This window comes from Delphinapterus leucas, chromosome 10, assembly GCF_059928025.1.
Source record: "Delphinapterus leucas isolate spDelLeu-1000000601 "Yukka" chromosome 10, BTC_Dleu_Yukka2, whole genome shotgun sequence".
NCBI classification, from domain to species: domain Eukaryota; kingdom Metazoa; phylum Chordata; class Mammalia; order Artiodactyla; family Monodontidae; genus Delphinapterus; species Delphinapterus leucas.
In genome coordinates, this window is record NC_143138.1 from 19,893,362 (window position 1) to 19,907,191 (window position 13,830).

General features: G+C 41.4%; 1 protein-coding gene across 3 annotated transcripts in view; it reads right to left on the reverse strand.

Moving 5' to 3' along the window:
- The window catches only part of RIPOR2 (RHO family interacting cell polarization regulator 2), a 210,885-nt gene that overhangs the window by 149,908 nt on the left and 47,147 nt on the right, over window positions 1-13,830 (reverse strand). The gene's annotated exons all lie outside the window — the stretch shown is intronic.

The window sequence follows — 13,830 nt, forward strand, 5'->3', positions numbered from 1 at the left end:
CGGGCTCTAGGTGTGCGGGCTTCAGTAGTTGTAGGATGCAGGCTCAGTAGTTGTGGCGCATGGACTTAGTTGCTCCGCGGCATGTGGGATCTTCCAGGACCACGGCTCGAACCCGTGTCCCCTGCATTGGCAGGCAGATTCTTAACCACTGTGCCACCAGGGAAGTCCCATATGAGTAGTTTTAATTTGGAAAATTACAAGCCTAGTTTGAGTACTGAAAGCAAGTTGCTAGTATAGCATGGTGATTAAAAGCACAGGTTTTAAAATGGACAGATCTGGGTTCAAATTTCCATTTAGCCACTTAACAGCTTTGTGAGTTACCAGTCTCACAGCTATACTTTCCTCCTCTGCGTGGAAGAATAGTAATACAAACTTCATAGAAATTAAATGAAGTTATATATCTGGCACATAGTAGGAACTGAATAAATGGTAGTTAACATTATTATTGCTGCTAGTTGGCTAGTGACCGTGTTTTTGACCAACCAAATATAGCACTGGATGTAGGAGAGCACATGGGAGAGGAATAGCCTATAAGAAACTGTATCCCCAGGTGGCATCCCTCTGCTAGGATGCGTCAGAGAATTCCATCCTAGAGAGGCTCCTTGGCCTTGAGTATGTAATGCAGTCCAAATCTTCCCTTTGCTATTCCACAATCCAGCATTGTTAATCTGAGAAGTTGCTAAGAACTCAATAGACACCATAAATTACTTTGAATTACTCTCTCATTATCTTTGCCCAGATTTGGAAATTTACAAAGCAAGTAAAGCGCTTGAGTTTATCTGCTGGAGCAATATGAGTTGAGTCTGTTATAGCAGGAATGCTTCCTCAGACATCCATACACCATTTACACGTCACCAATAGTAAGCAAAATCAGGACACCTGGACATCTTAAATGTGACCCAATAACATAATGTTTTACAAATATATGCATTTTTATATAAATTGATTTTTTTTAATGTTGAGACTTCTTTTAATTTTTTTATTTTTATTTTTGGCTGTGTTGGGTCTTCGTTTCTGTGCGAGGGCTTTCTCTAGTTGTGGCAAGCGGGGGCCACTCTTCATTGCGGTGCGTGGGCCTCTCACTGTCGTGGCCTCTCTTGTTGCAGAGCACAGGCTCCAGATGCGCAGGCTCAGTAGTTGTGGCTCAGGGGCCTAGTTGCTCCACGGCATGTGGGATCTTCCCGGACCAGGGCTCGAACCCGTGTCCCCTGCATTCGCAGGCAGATTCTCAACCACTGCGCCACCAGGGAAGCCCTGGATTATTATTATTATTTTTTTTTTTAAAGTATGATTGTGTACTTCCCTGATGTGAAAATAAGATCATGGCTAAGCTATGGTTTTCCTCCCTTTCTTGCTCTTGTTATAGCCACAAGTGCAACCACGGTTTGTGAATTAGGGAAGCAGTTGGTCCCTCACACCTATAGGGTAAAGGGTGGATGAGGAGCAGTGGATGAGGTACACAGAGCTCTGTAACTCTCCAAGTGCACAGGAGCCCGTGTCAATCCACAGGCGCATGAGGGATGCAGGCAAGGGTGTCGTGGAGTCATGGAGGGGGTAGGGGCATTGATGCCTCCTTTTATTCCATTAGCCTGCCTCCCTGCCTCCAGCACCTCAGAGGCTTGCCTTGGCATGCTGAGGCTGGGCTCTGGGGAGGTAAGTGAGGTTAGTTAGTCAGGATGAGAGCAGGGAAGCAGTGTGACAGTGGCTGGGAGCAGGGGAGTGGGGAGCTGGCACACATCCTTTCTCTGGTCCTTGAATGAATGAGCACATTCATTCATTGTCCCAAGCTTCTATCTCAAATTCCTCTGCCTCACTTCTCTGTGGGATATTTTCTCCACCTCTGTATGAGATACAAAAACAGGGGTGGGTCTCAAATAGTTGAAATTCTTTTCTCCTTTGCCACTGCTTTTGCTCCCTTCCATTCAAACAAAAGGGTGTAGAGTTTGGATGAAAACCAACAGGGTTATAAAGAATTTTATCTTTGGATAAGGCTTTCAATAGCTGCTTTCTGTGTCTTGAGCGCAGAGTTGCCTCGTGAATGAGTAAGTAGAAAGCACTTATCAACGCAGGGAAATATTTTCCCAGGTTTCCCTTCCCCACGGAGCCACACTGAATTCTCAAAAGAAAACAGTCAGCATAAATTCTTGCTTACCCTCCACACTTTTTCCTCTCTAAAGCAGAAGGAATTCTGAATTTAGGAAGGATGGAGATAAGGCTGAATGACAAAGTATGACGCGTAATGGAGGGGAGGGCTTTCTTTCTTCACCTCTAGGGAGCACTTCCCTGCCTTTGTCCCCACACTAGCCAGCTGGGTCCTGACTGAGCCTGCTCTGGCTGTGGAACTGGTAGAAGGAATCTGTACTTAGTAGGCCCAGGGTCTCCTGGCCAGTCCTCCAGTCCCAGCTTAGCCTTGAATCCCACCTACAGCCTGGTCTGTTTGGCTTCAGCGGAAAATAACACAGACTCTGGAACCATATTGCTTGGGATCTAATCCCTGCTTCCACCACTTTCTAACTGTGCAACCCTGAAGAAGTCACTTAACCTCTCTGGCTACAGTTTTGTCATCTGTAAAATAGAGGTTATAATAGTAGCTACCCCATAGGGTTGTTGAGCGGATTCGATGAGGTAATACTTGTAAAATGCTTAGAAGGTTTTCTGGCACCTAGTAAATGCTCAATACATGGTAATTATTTTGCTGTAAGCCCACAGAAGCATGGAGAGGAATGGGCTCACCTTGTCCTTTGGCGTTAGTGAAACGGAGAGCTTGGCACACCTTGCTCTAAACATGGTGCCCCAGGCTGGGCTTCAGCTCCTTGATTTACAAGGAATGAACTGATGAAAAATGACCCTAATCCAGAGTATCTGCCTCAGTCTCAACCTTTCCAAGGTTAATAATGTCTTTGCAATCTCTGATTTCTAAAAGATTTTTTTTCTTTCCTTTTTCAGTAACAGAAGAAAAACATATTTGTGGTTAAAATTCATATAATTCTAAACTATAGAAAATGAAAACCAAAAGCTTTCTTCCACAAAAATTTTCCAAAGGCTATTAACAATTATTGGCTTTGTTCAAAAATAAAGAAAAATATAAAATAAAAAGAGTAATAGTTTTGTTTGGTTGTTGCTACTTCCAGGAGCCAAATTCTTTTAGTTCTGCAGAATGAATTCATGCAGAATGAATTATTCAGTAGTTAGTGTGACTAACATGGCCCATGTGAACAAATTTAGTCAAGGGGTTTTTGGTTTTTGTTTTTTTTAGTTCCATTTATAAGTGACTCAGTTTGCCTTGTTACTATTGTCTTAGTAAGATTTATTCTTGCTTAGTGTTGCATTTTGTTAATTACATATTTCTGAGGCCAAGCAAGCTTATCACATACACATATTCAGGTACTAAATATTTATTTTGAAAAAACTTTTCTAAGTGTCTAAATTTCTTCACACATTAAAGAACATTTGATCTCAATGACTTGCTTACTGTATGACTTCTAGAGAATCAAAAGAAAGTAGTTGGTCGTGTTCCTCTACATATAAAATGGATGCCATATATTAGTTTGTCAGATGGTCATAATAAGGACCTAATAAGTGTGAAATACCTCCATTAAAAACTAGTTAAGATAGGGACTTCCCTGGTGGCACAGTGGTTAAGAATCCACCTGCCAATGCAGGGCACATGGGTTCAAGCCCTGGTCTGGGAAGATCCCACATGCCACAGAGCAACTAAGCCTGTGTGCCACAACTACTGAGCTTGCACTCTAGAGCCCACGAGCCACAACTACTGAGCCCACGTGCCACAACTACTGAAGTCCGTGCACGAAGCCACCGCGATGAGAAGCCCGTGCACCTCAACCAACAGTAGTCTCCACTCTTCGCAACGAGAGAAAGCCCACGCACAGCAACAAAGACCCAACACAGCCAAAAATAAAAAAATAAATTAAGAAATTAATTTTTAAACAACTAGTTAAGATAGTATATTTCTGCAAATTGTTAAACTGAACTTCATCAAAACTAAAAACGTCTGCCCTTTAAAAGATACTGTTAGTGAATAAAAAGACAAGCCACAGATTGAAAAAAAATCTTTGCAAAGCACATATCTTTTAAAGGACTTATATCTACAATATATAAAGAGCTCTCAAATCTCAACAATTAAAAAAAAATAATAGTGGGCAAAAGATTTGAGCAGACACTTTACCAAAGAAGATATACAAATGTCAAATAAGTACATGAAAAGATACTCAATGTCATTAGTCATTAGAAAAACACAAATTAAAATGACAATGAGATGTTACTATACATTAATTAGAATGGCTAAAATTAAATAGACTGACCATACCAGGTGTTGGTGAGGATATGGAGGAACTGGAGCTCTCATACACTGCTGGTGGGAATGCACAACAGTATAACCTCTTTGGAAAAGTCTGTCAGTTTCTTAAGAAGCTAAACATATACCTGCCATACAACACAGTCTCTGCAGGAATAAGTATTTATCCAAGAGAAATGACAACATACCTCTATACAAAGACTTGTACACCAACGATCATAGAAGCTTTTTTGGTAATAGCCAAAAGCTGGAAATGACTCAAATATTCATCAGCAAATGAATGGATAAACAAATTATGGTATGTCCATACAATGGAATACTACTCAGTAATAAAAAGGAATAAACTATGGATATATGCAACAACATAGATTAATCTGTAAATAATTATGCTGAGTGACTGAAGCCAGACCAAAAAAGAGTACATTTGATTTTATTTCATTTATGTAAAATTCTAGAAAAACACAAATAATCTATAGTGACAGAAAGCAGATCAGTGACTGCTTGGGGAGGAGGTCAAAGGGAGGCAGGAGAAACGTACTATAAAGGAGCACAGGGAATCTTTTGAGGATGATGAATACATACACTGTCTTGACTGCAGTAGTGTTTTCATAGGTTTACACATATTCCAAACTTATCAAATTGTACATTTAAAATATATGCAGCTTGCTGTACGTCAATTATACTTCAGTAAAGTTGTTTTAAAAAATGATGTAGTTCTAGAAATATAGCCTCATAGTACCATAGTAGTACTACATCTTGTTTCCGGTGCCCTTATGAAATTTCGCCCCAATTTTTTTATTTAGAGGCCAGACTGACATTTATATATATATATATATATGCTAAAATAAAGCAACTATGCAAATACGCATATAAACTTTGGAATCTGACTGACCTGGGTTTTAGTTCTGACAAAGATAGTTAGCTGTTCCCTAATGCCTTTTCTCCGCTTATCTCTTTTTTTTTTTGCTGTACGCAGGCCTCTTACTGTTGTGGCCTCTCCCGTTGCAAAGCACAGGCTCTGGACGTGCAGGCTCAGTGGCCATGGCTCACAGGCCCAGCTGCTCCGCGGCATGTGGGATCCTCCCGGAGCAGGGCATGAACCCATGTCCCCTGCATCAGCAGGCGAACTCTCAACCACTGCGCCACCAGGGAAGCCCTCCGCTTATCTCTTAATATTAGAATGCTTGAGTCTTAGCTAAGCTCATGGCTGCCTAGAATAAAGGCTATAGTTTTCTGACCCTCTTTACAGCTAGCTGTGGCCATGATTAAGTTCTAGTCAATGGAATATAAGCAGAAAGATTATGTGTGACTTCTGAGAAGTTTCTTTAAAGGGTGTAGCACACACTTCTTTGGCCTTCCTCCTTTCTGCTGGCTGGAATGAGGATGTGATGGCTGGAACCTGAGTGGCCTCATTGAACCATGAAGAAGAAGCCATATGTGAACAATAATGGGTGACAACATGGAAGGAGTTCTAGATCTTGACACCCTGAAGCATTACATCGGCCCTGCACAGCTTACTTCCAGCCTTTTTATATATGACAGAGAAAATTAAATAAACTTCTACCTTTTGTTTAAATCTCCCTGTTTCCTAACATGTACAAGTGGTCCAAACCCTAACTGATATATTGGACAAATTACTCACAATTTTCTAATCTGTCAAATTTGAATAAATTTAATAATAATAGTTTCTATCTTAAAGAGTTATTGTGAGGACTAAACGAGACAATACATTTAAACACGTGGAGTTGTATCTGACCCCACAGTAAATGCTCAATAAAATATAAGCTTCACTTATTGTTATTATTTACATGAACTCATCCCTGACTTAGGAAATAAAATCAGCCCCAAGATCTTAGCTCAGCGACCACTGTGTAGTACAGAGGAAAAGAGGGCATCGTGGCCCCCACCTTTGCCCTGGTACCCTGGTGCCCCAAGGAGGCACCTTGATGGAAGTTCTTCCTGGCGCTCTACACATCCCACTGCTGCTGCTGAGACTGGTATCGGGGTCTGGGGAAGCCCTGCCAACCACTCTGCCACGTATTCTGATCAATTAAACGAACACAAGCCTGACTGAAATAAAAAAGCAGTGGATTTGGCATCCTCTCCTCCGGAAGTGCTCCCCCTGGACAACATACATGACTGGCACCAGGTTTCTCTGCTGTGAGCAATTCCATATCTAAAGGACCTTAATTTTTTTCCAGTTGGGAGTGGATAATTGACTAAAAACCACGAGGAAACACCACTGCCTGAGCCAGTATCATCCTCTCAGTATTCTCAACAGGGGCATCAACTCCTTGGACAAGTTAATTTTCAGTTCCATAAACTTGGCTAGGCGGTTTAAAAGGACAGAAGGCAGCTTTGCTAGGAGAAAAGGGGTCAGTTACTGTTTGGAATTCAAGAGCTTCCTCTCTTTTAACACTGCCAGAAGACAGCCAAGAACAGCAGCTGTAGGTAAACTGGATTCTGAAAAGCAAGAGGTGGTACCTGGGGTTCCACAGGCCAAGTAATTAAAAAAGAAGAAAACCCACTGAAATGAAACAGAAGGCTGTAAGTGAGCAAAATCTCTTGACAATAACAAGTGGTTGACTGTCCCTGAATATCTCAGCGGGACCACATTGTCCCAGGAAATCCTAACCCAAGTGGATTATAAACCTGAGAATGGAAGGCAGTTACTCAGGACACCCAGCCCTGATATGTTTTTCAGCTGGTGATGAAAGGGCCATGGACAAGATGACTTTGTGTCCCCCCTCCCAGCCCCACGACTGCCACACACACACTTCCCATTAGAGATGACTTGGGAATGAGAAGTAGGGGATTCTGGGACCGCTAGGCCCCTGGTTAACATAAATCCAATTACTCTTCATGGGTCCTAGATAGAGAAGTGTCTGGGCTGAGGTAGAGAGTAAGTTACTCTGGGAAACTTCTATTTTATTTCACATGATTTGGAGTGGTAGTTAATAGAACCAATGACAGAATCAACATTCAAAGACTGTAGAAAGGCTGGAATAATGTCCTAAAAATCATGCAAAATATAAATAAGAGCTACAGATTACAAAGTCCTATGTTTACATTCCAGATATCAATTGCATGAACAAAGGATAGGAAAAAATCTTGATAATATTTCAACATGATAAAAACAAAGGGAAGCACTGTCCAAATCTTCTTCCATAGAATTCTCTTTCAGAAGATTCATAGCGTACATTGCATGATATTAATTCATATTTTCCTAAGCACTTGTTACATGCTGGGCATTGTTGTAAGGCTTCGGGTATATTCACTCATTTATTTCTCGTAACAACCCTCCGTGGTAGGTACTACTATTGTTGTTCCAGTCTCCCTGTGGGGAAACTGAAGGACATTTGATCAAGGTCACGTAGCTGGCAGAACTAGGATTTAAACCGCTCTTAACTGCTATGTCATAATGCCTCTCCAAGGACTCATAAGTAAAGAAACTGGTTTTACTTTGAATTAAAATTTCACATACTTGTTTGAGCACTGAACACTTTTTTTTTCTTTTGGTCGCACCATGCAGCATGCAGGATCTTAGTACCTCGATCAGGGATTGGACCCACACCCCCTGCAGTGGAAATGCGGAGTCTTAACCACTGGACCGCCAGGGAAGTACCTGAACACTTTTTTTTAAGGCGCCCCAATTATATCTTATAGATTAGTGTTTCTTTAAACAAGTTGGGAACCAGTGCTAAGAAGGTTAGTTGACCCTAATGAAGACCAATAAAGTGGTATAGTTGTCCTCAAACCAAAATAAATGTACAGAAGAACAATTTTATTCCAGAGATGTAGTTGTCTGACTGTGTACCCTGTGCTTATCCAGCCTCACCTGGAACATTCTGCTCAGTGCTGGGTACCATGTTTTCTCACAAACCAAAGATGACCAAGAGTCAGCTGAACATCACTATTAGCTGAGAAATAGCTGACATGGATGGCGGAGTGTAGTCTGGAGAGGGGCTGAGAGGAAGATACTAACTTCTTTAAGTATCTGAAGGGCTTCTGGGTATTCCTTTAGAGGACAGAAATGGGATGAACAAGGAAAAGTACCAGAGAAGCAAATTTCCACCCAGAATGAAGGAGAATTTCTTAGAATACAACAGGCTTTTTGTGAAGTCTTGGATACCTGACTCTCTGGGATGGCCGAGCAGGAATCAAGGCTGGCTGACACGGCCATGGAGACAGCGTGGTGGGAACAGTGTGGTCAGAGGACCAGAGCTACGGGACCTACATTCCAGCCCGTCTCAGTTTCCCAGCAGTCAAATGGAGGTAAGGACATGTATTTCATATTGGGAGGGTAGAAAGAAGTTTAATGATGGAGTGACTGATGGGTGGCGTCATATGGGAAATTGCTTGATGCCATGGAAGTCTCCAAGTATATACCATCAGACAAACTATCCTAGATGTTACGGAACAGAGAGACTCCCAGACCAAATTAAAAGGCTCAAATCACATATTTCATTCAATCAAAAGAGATGCAAAGGGAGTAAGGTGGAGTCCTATCAATATGATTACAATAGGGTTACAAGCAGAGTGGAGGGACCATACCATGTAAAGCCTGGGATGTGCAATGTTCACAAAACAAAGACTGACACCAAATTGCCAACAAACTGACTTTGTACCCAGGTACAAATGGCCTTGTCATTCGGTGGCAAGTACAGCATACACCCATGGGGTAAGTCAGAAAGCCCTGGGGGTTGTCAGAGGCTTCCCTATTCACAGCATTGCACCTAAATAGAAGATTTTATCCTTCTCCATACTGAATATAATAAATTAACCAGACCTATACTGTCTTGTCCTCAACAGATGGTTCTTGTTTTTCCCTTACACTCATCTAAAGGCCTTTACCACAAACTACAGCTCTGAAATTGAGTTTTAGAAGAAACATCAAAGAATCTCAATAACAGATGGTATCTAATACCTGCCAGACTCTACCCAAGGACAGAATTGGGATTTTCAGGACTCTTTTAGTCATGAAGCAGACTTCATGAAAGTTGAGCTTAACCCAAGATCACAAAACAAGAACTAATTACCTAAGACTGAAATAATGAATTTGATTGTGGTTAATGTTCCATTGTGAATTACTCCTTAAGCTGTTTTGATCTGTCAGTTAAACATTGAACACACTTTCAACTGGTATCTTGTCCTAACTGATCCCTCAGGTTTCAGAAAACTTTCTATAAAAGCTCTTCTGATAGGTTGTCAAGAAAACCCAACGAAAAATGATTCTGTAGAAAAGATGTCATATATTGATTGATCTTACTACTTAGAAAAGTAGTTGAAAGCTATGCAAAGTACATTTACTGTTTTTTAAACATTTTGTTGTGATATAATTAATTGCATAGGTTCAATACATCTTGTTGTACTTACATAAATAAAACAAGCCGGGTACCACAAAACATACTATATCAGAAATAAAATTTTCAGTCTTAGTTTCTGCATACTTTTTCAGTCTTGGTTTCTGGATATTTTTTCACAATGAGAGTGTTGGCTTACCTAAAAATTAATGATATTTGTGGTCAGATTGTAATATGTGCTTTTTTTAGACTACGTCTCAATGTGCTCAAAAGATAAAGGTCTTACCTTCTGGACCTGTCAGATGACATGATGAAATCAACTTTAATAGGTGGATAATTACACAAACATCACAAACAATGCTTCTGATAAGGAAGCACAAGAGCTAAATCAACAAATAAGAATTCAACACCAAAAGAGGAATCTTGACATTGCAAAGACAATAGAGCAGATGAAAAAGATATGACGCCTGGATGTACAGAGCTTCATGTGGTCTCATGGTCTGGAGAAGCTGACAGCAGTCACAGCCCTGGGGCTTCTGAAAAGACTGGACTGATTGGACTCATGTTGATATGGGTGAATTGTTTAAAAGATGCTATTTCCATATCGTTTAATAGTGACGGTTTATAATAACATACCTGTATGATATGTTAGAACGGAAACAGTGAATATTCAGAGGGTGACCTGTAATGTGCATTTGTTGCACTGTTGAGAAGATAAAGCTATGCCATAGAAGAACAAAACCAAATAGGATGGATGAAACGCATAAGATGTGCTGAGTAAACGTAAATAGCTAGTAAGTAGAGCATGTGTATGTTAAACGTAGACAGAAAAGAGTGGACAAGCCAGGAGAATCCTAATATTCATGAAATAATAAATATACATGAGACATATGAAGCACTAACAGGAAAACCCAAATACTCAGGATACAAAATATGCATGAACACTCAATGTTCCTAAGGCCTTAATTCGGCCAACCATTGGTGTCAGCCATCATGGCCAATGCATTCTCTCTCCATGAACTACAAATAAAACTCATGGTTGTTCACTAACCTAATTAATGACCTAGTTAATGACAAGGGCATGCTCGTCCCCATCCCTGTGTCTCTCTGAAAAGTGTGTGTCCTTAGCTCCAGACACCATCTGCCTGTGGACCCTCTTGCTTAAGCTTCAGTTGTGATTTTTACAAACCAAAGCATCAATGGCGAAGGTTGATGTGGCTGGGAGAGAAAGAGAGAGACAGAGACAGAGACAGAGAAAGAGAACAGATGAACTTTGCACACCCTAGGATTCAGGCGCCATGGTCCTTCCACCCCATTTACATCCTGTTTTGGGTTACTACCACTTGCTTCTCCCTGTGTATTTTAAATTAATAACCCATGTGATTTGAGCATTTTAATTTGATCTGTGAGCCTTTCTGTTGTGTGACCTCTGGGATAGCTTGCCTGGTAGTGCCCTAGGAGGTACACACTGCATCACGGTAATTTTCCACAAGACAGATGGAATCCAGGATTCTGGGACCTTAACCAGCTAACTACTATGATCATGTCCCCCAGCTAGGTTCCCAAGGGACATCTGTACACAGCGTCTGGGGGCATCTATGGAATCCTATGTGTGGATTTAGGCCCACGGAATTCACAGTGAAATCTGACCACGGGCTCCCAGTGTTCTGGGTCACTTGGAGCCGTGAGTTCTTCTGCTTAGATTAGGTGTCCACCAAAACTAAGTGGCATCCTTATCACCCGGGCCCATAACCAAACTTTAGCTCAAAGGATCAAGGGAAAAAAACAACAGACAGCATCCTGGAGACAATGGGTCAAGGGAAGAGTTACATGAACGAGTGTAATCTCACTCCAGGCCTTCCCATGTCCCTGATTTCTGGGATAAGAAAGGATTCCACAGAGAAAGTTCACCATATGGACTCAGGGTTCCAATTCCTTTTGTGCTCACCATCACATTTTGAAAGCTCTGGCCCTTAGCACCAAGGCCCTGAGGGGTGGGGGTGGGGGGCGGGGGCAAGAGAGGGAGCCAAGCACTCCACCTGGTGGTCAGAATAATGTATTAACAGGTTTTTACTAAGAATTGGTTGCACTGAGTTATTTAAGCAATTGATAATGGTTTGTTTTCTCAAGGGCTCTGCAAATGGTCACAAGATAGAATACTATAGGACACCCTTCCTTTGGAGGCCAGGTGGCCTGGGTGACCTCTAAAGTCCACTCCAAACCTTAGATCTTATGAACCTTTCATAATTTGTCTTGTCACAAATGCAAAAGACATTACAGGCAGTCCTCACTTTGCATGATTCTAATATGCACGAATTTCCATTTCCATGATTTAGTTAAGTAACACCAGTCCCTCAACTACACGGTTCCAATTTCAGTTCCTGCAGTATATTAACCATGAGTGATTGCATAGGTACAAACTTCGCTTATAGCTCCTCAGTCCACAAATCACTATGGAAATGACAGATTTGCATTATGGTCTGTGACTGGTCATGTCAGACAGTTTGCACACAGACAGCAAAGTGTGTAGTTTTGCTGCCTCATTATCTCTCAGTGATAAAACCATGTGACGTTTTATCAAAATGGATAACTGAAAGAGGGAATTGGCCAATAAACAGAGAAACAAAAAGGGATAATGTGGTAAGTGAAATTCCAACTGAATGTAAGGCGAGTTATAGAAGTAATAAGTAACTGTGGGACTACTGTCACTGCCATGTTGTAGAGACTAGATATTCAGTCAGAGGAACTTTGGGAAGGAGAACTTACTGACATAAATGAAGGAGAGGATGAGGGTGTCTCACAAGAAGTGATAGTGGCCAAAACTTCTCACTAAAAAAACTCTCAGAGAGATTTTATGACATTGAAATCACGAAGGACAAAATGTTGGAAGCCGATCCATATTTAGAAAGGAGTATGACAATTTGCTAAGGTGTAGAAAAGATACTTGCTCCATATGGTATATTATACAGAAGTCAAGTACAGTTTAAATTGCTTTTGATAAGTTTTTTACAAAGAAATAAAACACGTTAATTCTCAGTATTTCTAACGTTTAAATTACAGTGTACCTGGGACTTCCTGGTGGCACAGTGGTTAAGATTCTGCACTCCTAATGCAGGGGGCCGGGGTTCGATCCCTGGTCAGGGAACTAGATCCCACATGTATGCTGCAACTAAGAGTTCACATGCCACAACTGAGGAGCCCAGCTGCCGTAACTAAGACCTGACACAACCAAATAAATAAGAAGAAAAGAAATCTTGAAATTACAGTGTACTAAATGTTAGTTTTGCCATTTTCTCATTTTCCTGTCTATGTATAGCTGGCAGTAAAAGAGTCTTTAATGTTTTGACAAACATTTTTAAAGTTTACGGAACAATTTTCATTTTCCTATTGATTATCAAGATAGCTTTGCATGATTTCAGCTTACACAGTCATTTTTAGTCCTGCACAACCATACAAAGTGAGCACTGTCTGCAATCTTTAAAGCAGGGTTACAAACTCAAAGGCCTTCAAGAGCCAGGAAGGTAAGGCAAATGAGGGAAGCAGGAAGGTAAAAGATGATATGTGACCACAAACCCCCTGGCCTTTGTGGGAAATGGTGGAGACCGTGCCCTAGGGAGCTTTATCCTGTCCAAGTAAGGCAGCCTCGACTCAACTCTATGGAGAGCCGAGTCGAGAGAAACGTTGGCCCAGGGTTGCCAGATCTTCTGATTCTGCAAGAGATGCCTGAAATCTGGATTTATATGTGAAACCTCACAACTTTTAAACAAAGACAGTGTTTCAAACTTAAAACACTCTGTGAACCAAACAAACAAAATGGCATCAAGCGATGGCCTTTATTTTAACATGCCTTCAATAGAACGGTGTCAGTGTTGAATGAAAGACAGCCATCGGAGGTTTGATACTAGGAAGGCTGGGAAGTCAGACGATTAAGAATTTTTGTTGGTTTTGTTGGCTGCTCGGCTTGCAGGATCTTAGTTCCCCCACCAGGGACTGAACCTGGGCCTCTGCAGTGGAAGCGCAGAGTCCTAACCACTGGACCACCGGGGAATTCCCCCACTTCCTTGTTTTATCTGTGGGCAGAGTGAACCTGAGATTCCCACCACTGCATCTCTGGAAGACAGTTCACTGCTTGAACCTGTGTAGGGCACCTGAAATGGAGAACTCGTTATCACATTTGCTAGGAGTCCTGAAGAAGAAAGATTCTTAAAGGAT